Below are 7,846 nucleotides of genomic sequence, written 5' to 3'. Positions count from 1 at the left end.
TTGTTTTTGTGATAGTCATTATCAATAAAAGCTTTTATTACGATTGTAAATCTTAATTATATGTTTTTTTAGCACTTATCATATTTCGTTATATCACAAATAATTATGACAACGTAAAAAATATTTAAGGATTTACTTTTAATTCATGATATAATTTTTCAAATTGCTTAACTCCAATTGTCTCTCTAGTTTAAATATTTTAATAAATGAAATCCCTTGAGTTCAAGTATTTTGTTGTAAAGTGTAATTATAGTTAATGATTGTTTTAAAGGTAACGATCGATTTGAGTTACTTGTAAATAATTGTATATGTATATAGACGTATTTGTATATAATGTAAAGACATAATTGTAAATATCAAGAGAATTAGTATATAAATTATGTTGAATTACGTTAAGAGAGAGGCGTTTTACGCTTGACTCATAAAGTTCTTTTTGATGTGAAACAAAAAGCTATTTCGGCTAAAATGTCGACTAAAGTTGATTTAAAGTTAATTCCGGAGTTAAGTGGAAACGATCAACAATCAGTCGCAGAATGGCTGGAAAAAGTTGAACTGGTATGTAAACTACAGACGTGCTGAGCCGAGGTTGTTTGAAGATCAAACGCAACCAAATTGTTACGAATGTTAACTCCCCATTCATTTTGCAAGAGATAGTCATCTGCGAAGAAATAGTAATCGAAACAAGTCGGGTCGAAGACGGGAGACAAGCAATGTTTTGTCTTACTCGTGTCAAGAGAAAGGACACATCAAGAATGTGTCCAAAAAACGTGCCGAGAGAGAAGATGTTTGCGCCAGTTCTCTCCCTAAACAATCAATAATGGCGTTACCTGCTATACGGTTGAACATTAATGGCGTTTCTCGGAATGTGTTAATCGACTCAGAATGTACCTGCTGCATCATTTATAAATAATGTGCGCCAAAAATTACGAAGAAAATACTTAGCGTGGTAACTGTTAATTGACAACAACAACAGTACGAAGAACGTTAGCCGAACTAGAATTGTCACACCTAATGAAAATGAAGTTTTTGTGGAAGCACTTGTAGTTGACTTCAAACCACTTAGTTATTGTTTTTGATGGGTATGGAATAGTGGCTTTTGGTGGAGTATCAATATCCGCAACTCGTGATGTTTGTTTTATGGGAAGAAACAAATCATGTTTACTTGGACTAAAAGGTGATATTTCAAAAGATGTCAGTAATACGAATATAATATCTCGGGATTTTACAGCTTTGTTTAAGAAACAAAATCGAGAATGGATAATTGCGTGGAAATGGAACAATAATTCTCAACCTGAAACTCTAGTGAATAAGATTGCTGAATACACTATCCCTGTTGGCATAAAACACAATTACGAAAAAGAAATTGAAGGGTGGATAGAGAAAAAATGGCTTCAAAAGTACGATTTAAAGAAACACGGTCCAATAAAGGGTTTGGTTCCTCTCATGGCAGTGGTGCAGCAAAACAAAGGAAAAGTGCGACCAGTATTAGACTTCAGGGAGCTGAACACGTTTATTGAAGCATTCACTGCGAACACAGATGCGTGTGCTGACAAACTTCAAGACTAGAGACGGTTTGGAAAAAATATTTCAATAATTGATTTATCTTCAACTTATATGCAACTAAAAATCGATGAGAAACTCTGGACTTACCAAAATGCTGTGTTCCGTGGACAAAGTTTTGTTTAACACGTTTGGGATTCGAACTAAACGTTGCGCCAGTCATAGCGAAAGCGGTATTAGACAAAGTGCTATCGCAAGGTGAAACAATCTGGAAAGGAACGTCATCATACATTAATGATACTTTTGTTGAAGACATAGTACCTGTTTGTCGCGTACTTGATCATTTGGAAATCTTTGGGCTTAATTGTAAGCCGGCGGTCCGCGTATCCGATGGAGCGAGAGTTCTTGGTTTACAAGTCAGAATGGAAAGCAAAAAGTTATGTTGGAGAAGAGATAACGATTTTTGTGAAATTCCGAATTCGTTAACAAGACGTAATATCTTTTTTTTGTGCGGAAGAATGACAGGAAATCTTCCAGTTTGTGGTTGGTTGCGTGTAGCGTTGTCGTATGTTAAAAGAACAGCAAACGCCCTGACAAAAACGTCAGGTAACAAATTGGGTAGATGCTAGTTCAATCGTACTAGACGTGGTTGTCGAGTTTAATGGCAATATAATCGAAGACGCAGGTCGGTTAAGAAAACATACACAGCGCATATAAACATGTCCAAACTTGATACAGTGATTAAAGGATTAAATATGGGCCTTAACTCGAAAATGGAAGTTTTGCATATCTGCACCGATTCGAAAGCGGTGTTCCATTTAGTTACCGACACACTCGCAGAAAAATCTGGATTGAGGACAAACGCATCAAACGAAATGGTGTTAAGGAGAATACTCAAGAATATTGCAAATATAATGGAAGAAAAAAATGTGTCTTGATGTTTGATATTTAAAAAAAAAAAAAAAATTTGTGCAGAGAAAATTAAGCGTGAATTTGTGTATTTTCAGATCTTATCGTGGTTCAATCCCCATAGCCCATTTAACGTAAGAGATCAACTTGAGGATCTCGAATCAGGGCCTACGGATAAATTTAATCAGATAACTCGTGACTGTTCTGAAAACATTGGTACATCAATACAGACATATGTGTACTGTTTATATTGTCATGCTTTTTTTTTTTTTGTGGTTTTTTGTGGTTGCTAATTATTTTTACTATTGTTGCATTTTGCATTTGTTGCTATTATTCAAGTGACTTCATTTTTTTTTGTCTTATCATAGTATTTATTTACATCCTTTTATTATATTTTATTTTCTATCACCTTTCTTAGAAGGAATAAATGAGATAACACAACGTTTAATGATCAGAATCTGATCATTAAATGTTGTGTTATTTTAATTATTCATTATCTTTCATGTCAGCTCATTCACTTTTTCCTTTTTTGTTATTAGTCTAGTTTTTTTTAATATTTAATATTCTCCGTTTTAATAGGATTATTTTTTATCAAAAACAGTACATCAAAAACAGTACACCAACTCAAAGTAGATATTAGGCTTGTCGCTACGGAATTTAACCTGGCCGATGCCCTTACTAGAGTGTCTAATAGTTGGTTAAAATTGGTTGATAAACCATCTGAAATGGCAGCAAGTGGTATTATTAGTACTTCGCTATCCTCCAAAGAAATCGAGCACGTTCATAGATCTACAGGACATAATGGCGTGAAGAAAACATTGTACTTCGTTCGTAAAATCGACCCGTCAGTGGAAGAAGTATTACTGAAAAGAATACATACTGAAAATTATAAAATTTTTATACCTACTTTATTAATCCTTAAAAAAAAAGTTTTGGCACTCCTATTGCGTAAATGTATACCATATGCGCTGCCTTTTTGGCACCCTAAGTGGTAGAAACAACCTTTACAGCTTAACTTACTTGAAACTTACTACTGACCTCATTTCATTTTTTAATCTTTTATATTTGTCCCATTCAATAATTTTTTTGTCCATTTTAATGAGTAGTTCTAAATAAATGGGATAAATGACCAGGTCTACTAAATCGTTCTTTTTACCAAAAGTACATAATAGTGCAAGAGTTAATGGTCATCAAACTGTTTTCAATATATAAGTTAAGCAACTTTATGAAATTAAAAAGAGCATTTCACGAGAACTGCCCTATTCATTAAGGTACTCCTCTTAATGAATAGGACAATTTTAATTAACTCCCCCTTAGGTCACACAAAAGCTTCATTTATTCAGTTTAAAAAAAAGTGCAAACAACTTCGCCAGTTATAGGCCACATTTTTATAAGAAATACCCATTGCAGAAATTAATTGAAGTATATATCACATATATACTTTAGTTATTTTTAATATAAATTTTAGATCAATAAAAGCTCTTTCAATTTAAGCAAGGATTATTGTAACTATCGCAACATCAAATTACATATAATGCAGGTAATAAAGATTTCACCAAATACTGACTTGTATTTTATATCAAATACTAGCAAATGTCTTAACCATTTATTGGCCAATGATCCGTAAATGGGAAACACGTCGAACAGAATAATAGAGCATTGAAAATTTATTTATTTTAATGCAATTATTTAGATATAAAACAAAACTAAAAAATAAATCAATATAATTTATTCAGTTTAACTCATTGTATGCTAAGTGCAGGTAATGAACCCCGAAAAAAAGTTAAAAAAACTTATTGCTAAATACCATCATTTTCTTCAATATCTTGATAATTTTCAATATCTTCAATATTTTAATTCTTCAATAGAGGTTGATTTTTTCAAATTTGATATCTCAGCTAACTTCTTTTTATAGTTCACAGTTTTCCTTTATTTTTCTTTTAATACCTTTTGTTATTCAACTTTTCTCTTTTCACAACTTTTGCAGCTGTCTTCAAGCTTCGTGTTGTAAGACTGTAATGTGAAAAAAAAACAACTGTAAAACAGAGTTTTTGAGTTAATCTTCTTTTGTTTAATTTGTAGTGAAGGATAAGTGAAAATATTGGAGTCTTTGTCTAATAGACTAGATGAACCATTAAATGGGAATGAAAACTTGAGTTCTATTGATGTGTTGTGAGAGGCTATTTTTTATTATTCAAAAGAATTCAAAAAAATACTTACAATTTAAAACCATGAAGCACCAATGAACTATTAAACGAACCTTTTTTAACTAATGTTGATTTATTAACCTTTACTTCTTCAAAACTTACATTTGTATTAATATCCACAGTATTGTCTCGAATAGAAAAATCAATTGAATCATCTTTTACTCCAGGTTGAGTTCTTGCATTGTTGTGATGTCATATTGATACGCTTTAGAAAATAAACCAAATAACTTAGAATGTGAAACTTTATCCCCTATAGTTTTATTCATCATTGTTTGATAGACATCAGAAGGCATATTTTTTAGTGGCTTTAAAACTGTGCTGACCAAAAGCTGCAACCAGTTGTGGATGTGAACTGGAAGTTTTACACCTCATGTCTTTCTAGAATTAAAATCAGTGGCCTTGCAGAACTAATATTTGAAAAAAAAAAATTTTTCAAACCGTAACTTAACAAAACCTTGTTTAGTCCAGCAAGAAACACTCAATGTTGCTCCTTCACTATTATGAGGTGGTATGACCAGCTGCATTTATACAAGCTATATTAGTAATGGTTTCTTTGTTGCCACTTGTTTGACTCTGAATATATTTTGATCCTTTTACTTACAACAACACATTTTGGTGTATGATCTAGTTGTGATCCTGTTTCATCCATATTCCAAATACATATTAGTTTATTAAATAAGTTCTCATTTTGTATCAGTCTCTCCAAAGATGTGAAGTATTTTAAAATTTTCCCCCTGTCTATACATAATTTTGGCAAAGAATATATTGGCTCTCGACAACGAAGACTTGCACAACCATGACTCTCTTTAAGTAGTTGCTACCAGTTTTTTTTTTTTTTGCTAACTTAGCAGCATAATTAATAAATGTTATTTTCAAAAACTAATTCCTATTTGGGTACAATTGCCAGCATAATACTTTTTTCAAGATCACCTTTAATTGGCTTTTTCCCTGGTTATGCTCTTATTTTAGATTTTCAATAGATAGTGGCCTGCATAGTTAAACGTGGAACTTTTTTATATTCCTTTTTGCTGAGACATACCATTTATTACCAGTTTCATATTAGAATCTGAATTGTCTTCAGCATGCATTTTTTTAATTATACTTGAAGTTGGTTTAATGATAACATTTGACTTTGGATTTTTCAGTATGTTTTAACTTTTTTGTTTTTTCGTATTTAATACTATTTTCAACTAAAAAAAAATAGTAATTATAGAAACAAGTCTACAAACATATGTAAATAAAATAAATCAAAAAATATATATTGATTACTTTTTTTTTACCTTTAACGCGACATTCAAATTTTCATTCAGTATGTATAATATAATATAAATTCAGTATGTATGTATAGTTTCATTCAGTATGTATAATCAAGTTAATTTAAGTAAAATTTGGATGTTGCTTACCAGTTAACAACCTTAATTTAACTTTTTTCACACAAGTTATGTGTCAAATTTTATCACACTTAGTTATTTATTATGTCACATGAATTTTAACTAAGTTGAGATAATCTTATTACGTTTACGACGGAAGAACTTTTGTAAACAGCTATTTTTAAAGCGTTTCGACATTCGCATAATTTAAAAATAAACCTTTCGCATGATTAGTATAAATTAAGTGCGGACTTTGATCGTATTCTGAATGATACTTTCTTGCGCTGACCTTTTAGATATTGACGAGATTGGTGACGTATTGTTTACTTTATTTTGGAAATCTAACCGTCAAATGGTGTGTTCTGTTTTCAAACTGGTTGTTGGGTAATTATTGCAAATCAAATACTCACAATGATAAATCCTGCAGGAAAAAAAAAAAAGTAAAGCTAAGACTATGATTATGTATAAAAACATACCAATGCATTTGAAATAAATGAAGAGCAATGTAAAGATCCAAAACAAAATTTTTCTTGTAGTTAGTGGTGAAACCACTTACATAGTAAATAATGATGAGCAAAGTTGAATATATGGGGTGCGTGGGGTGTATACAATGAGTTTTAGTTGAACCAGTTGGCGCACTTGGCCTTTGTCGGCAGGTCGCAGAACTCAAATTTTGTTTTTTAGTCGAAAAATATCATGGAAACAACCCCCCTCCACCTATATAACACCTTTTTGGGCCTACCCTGATGATGAATATTTTACTTTTATTGGGTTTTTTAACCCTGAAGAACACTTTATTGAATTATCTGATAGTACAAGGTTTAATAATATTGCTAAAAAGAGAGGTACAGTTGCAACCTTTTTGCGTACAAACAATAATGAACTGGTATCTATCACTATAGAAAATACCCAACTTGTCAACAGTGCATTTTTTTTTGTGTGCAAGCAGCTACAATTGATATATCAAGTTGAGGTGTTGAGTTTATTGACACCATTTTTACACCTTCTTTATCTATATACCTTATTTATGTGCCGCATGATTAAGATTTCATGGGCCGACTGAATAAGTGCGAATTTCATAACTGCGAATTTGCATAAGTACAAATGATGTAAGTGCGAATTTGCATAAGTGCAAACTAGCATAAGTGCAAATCTGCATAAGTGTCAAGCACTAGCAAACCCTGGCATAAGTGTAATCTGCTATAAGTGCGCCAAAGGAATTTGAAAAAACCTGCATAACTGCTAATCGGCAAAAGTGCGAACTGGCATAAGCGCCACAAGAACTTGCAAACACTGTGTAAGCATAAGTGCGAATCTTTATAAGTGAATCTTTGAACTTATGCCAGTTCGCACTTATGTCGATTTTTAAACTTGCTTCGCACTTATGAAGATCTACCACCAACATCGAAAGTTTCACTTTGCACTAAATAGTTTTTTTCTTCGTTACTGCAAAGTTTCAATGATTTGATTTAAATAAACTTTGAAATTCACTTCTGGTATTGTGATCTCGCGCAACTTCGAGAAACTCATAATAACTCGAAATAATCTTTAATTCAACACACTTGAACGCTTTATACAAATTTTTTTCATAAACGTATAAACTTTTTATAAGTGCTTCCATTTATTGAAGTAGTATTGAAGTATTGAAGTAATATCACAATTTTTTCAAAATTTTTTATTATAGTATTAATCAAAATCAATTTATTAATATTGATGTAAATTTATTTTAATTTAGGTCAACTTTAATTTAAGCGTAACAGTTTACAGTCAGTATTACAAAAATGACAATCTCCTTTGTTTAACCGATTCTCAGCACAATTTTCCTTTGATTCAATTGGCATTAAAAAATATTATTTATGG

General features: G+C 31.5%; 1 long non-coding RNA gene across 1 annotated transcript; it reads right to left on the bottom strand.

Annotated features, from left to right (window-relative positions):
* Window positions 1-4,118: 4,118 nt before the first annotated feature.
* Window positions 4,119-6,169, bottom strand: LOC136082458 (uncharacterized). Its single transcript, XR_010639707.1, has 3 exons — window positions 5,897-6,169; window positions 4,630-5,806; window positions 4,119-4,422 (listed from the first exon to the last, which is right to left on the bottom strand). It is a non-coding gene; the product is annotated as an uncharacterized LOC136082458 (long non-coding RNA).
* Window positions 6,170-7,846: the final 1,677 nt, after the last annotated feature.

This window comes from Hydra vulgaris, chromosome 07 (genome assembly GCF_038396675.1).
Source record: "Hydra vulgaris chromosome 07, alternate assembly HydraT2T_AEP".
Classification (NCBI taxonomy): Eukaryota; Metazoa; Cnidaria; class Hydrozoa; order Anthoathecata; family Hydridae; genus Hydra; species Hydra vulgaris.
The sequence above is the reverse complement of the archived record's forward strand: the minus strand, read 5'-3'. Positions and strand labels throughout refer to the sequence as shown.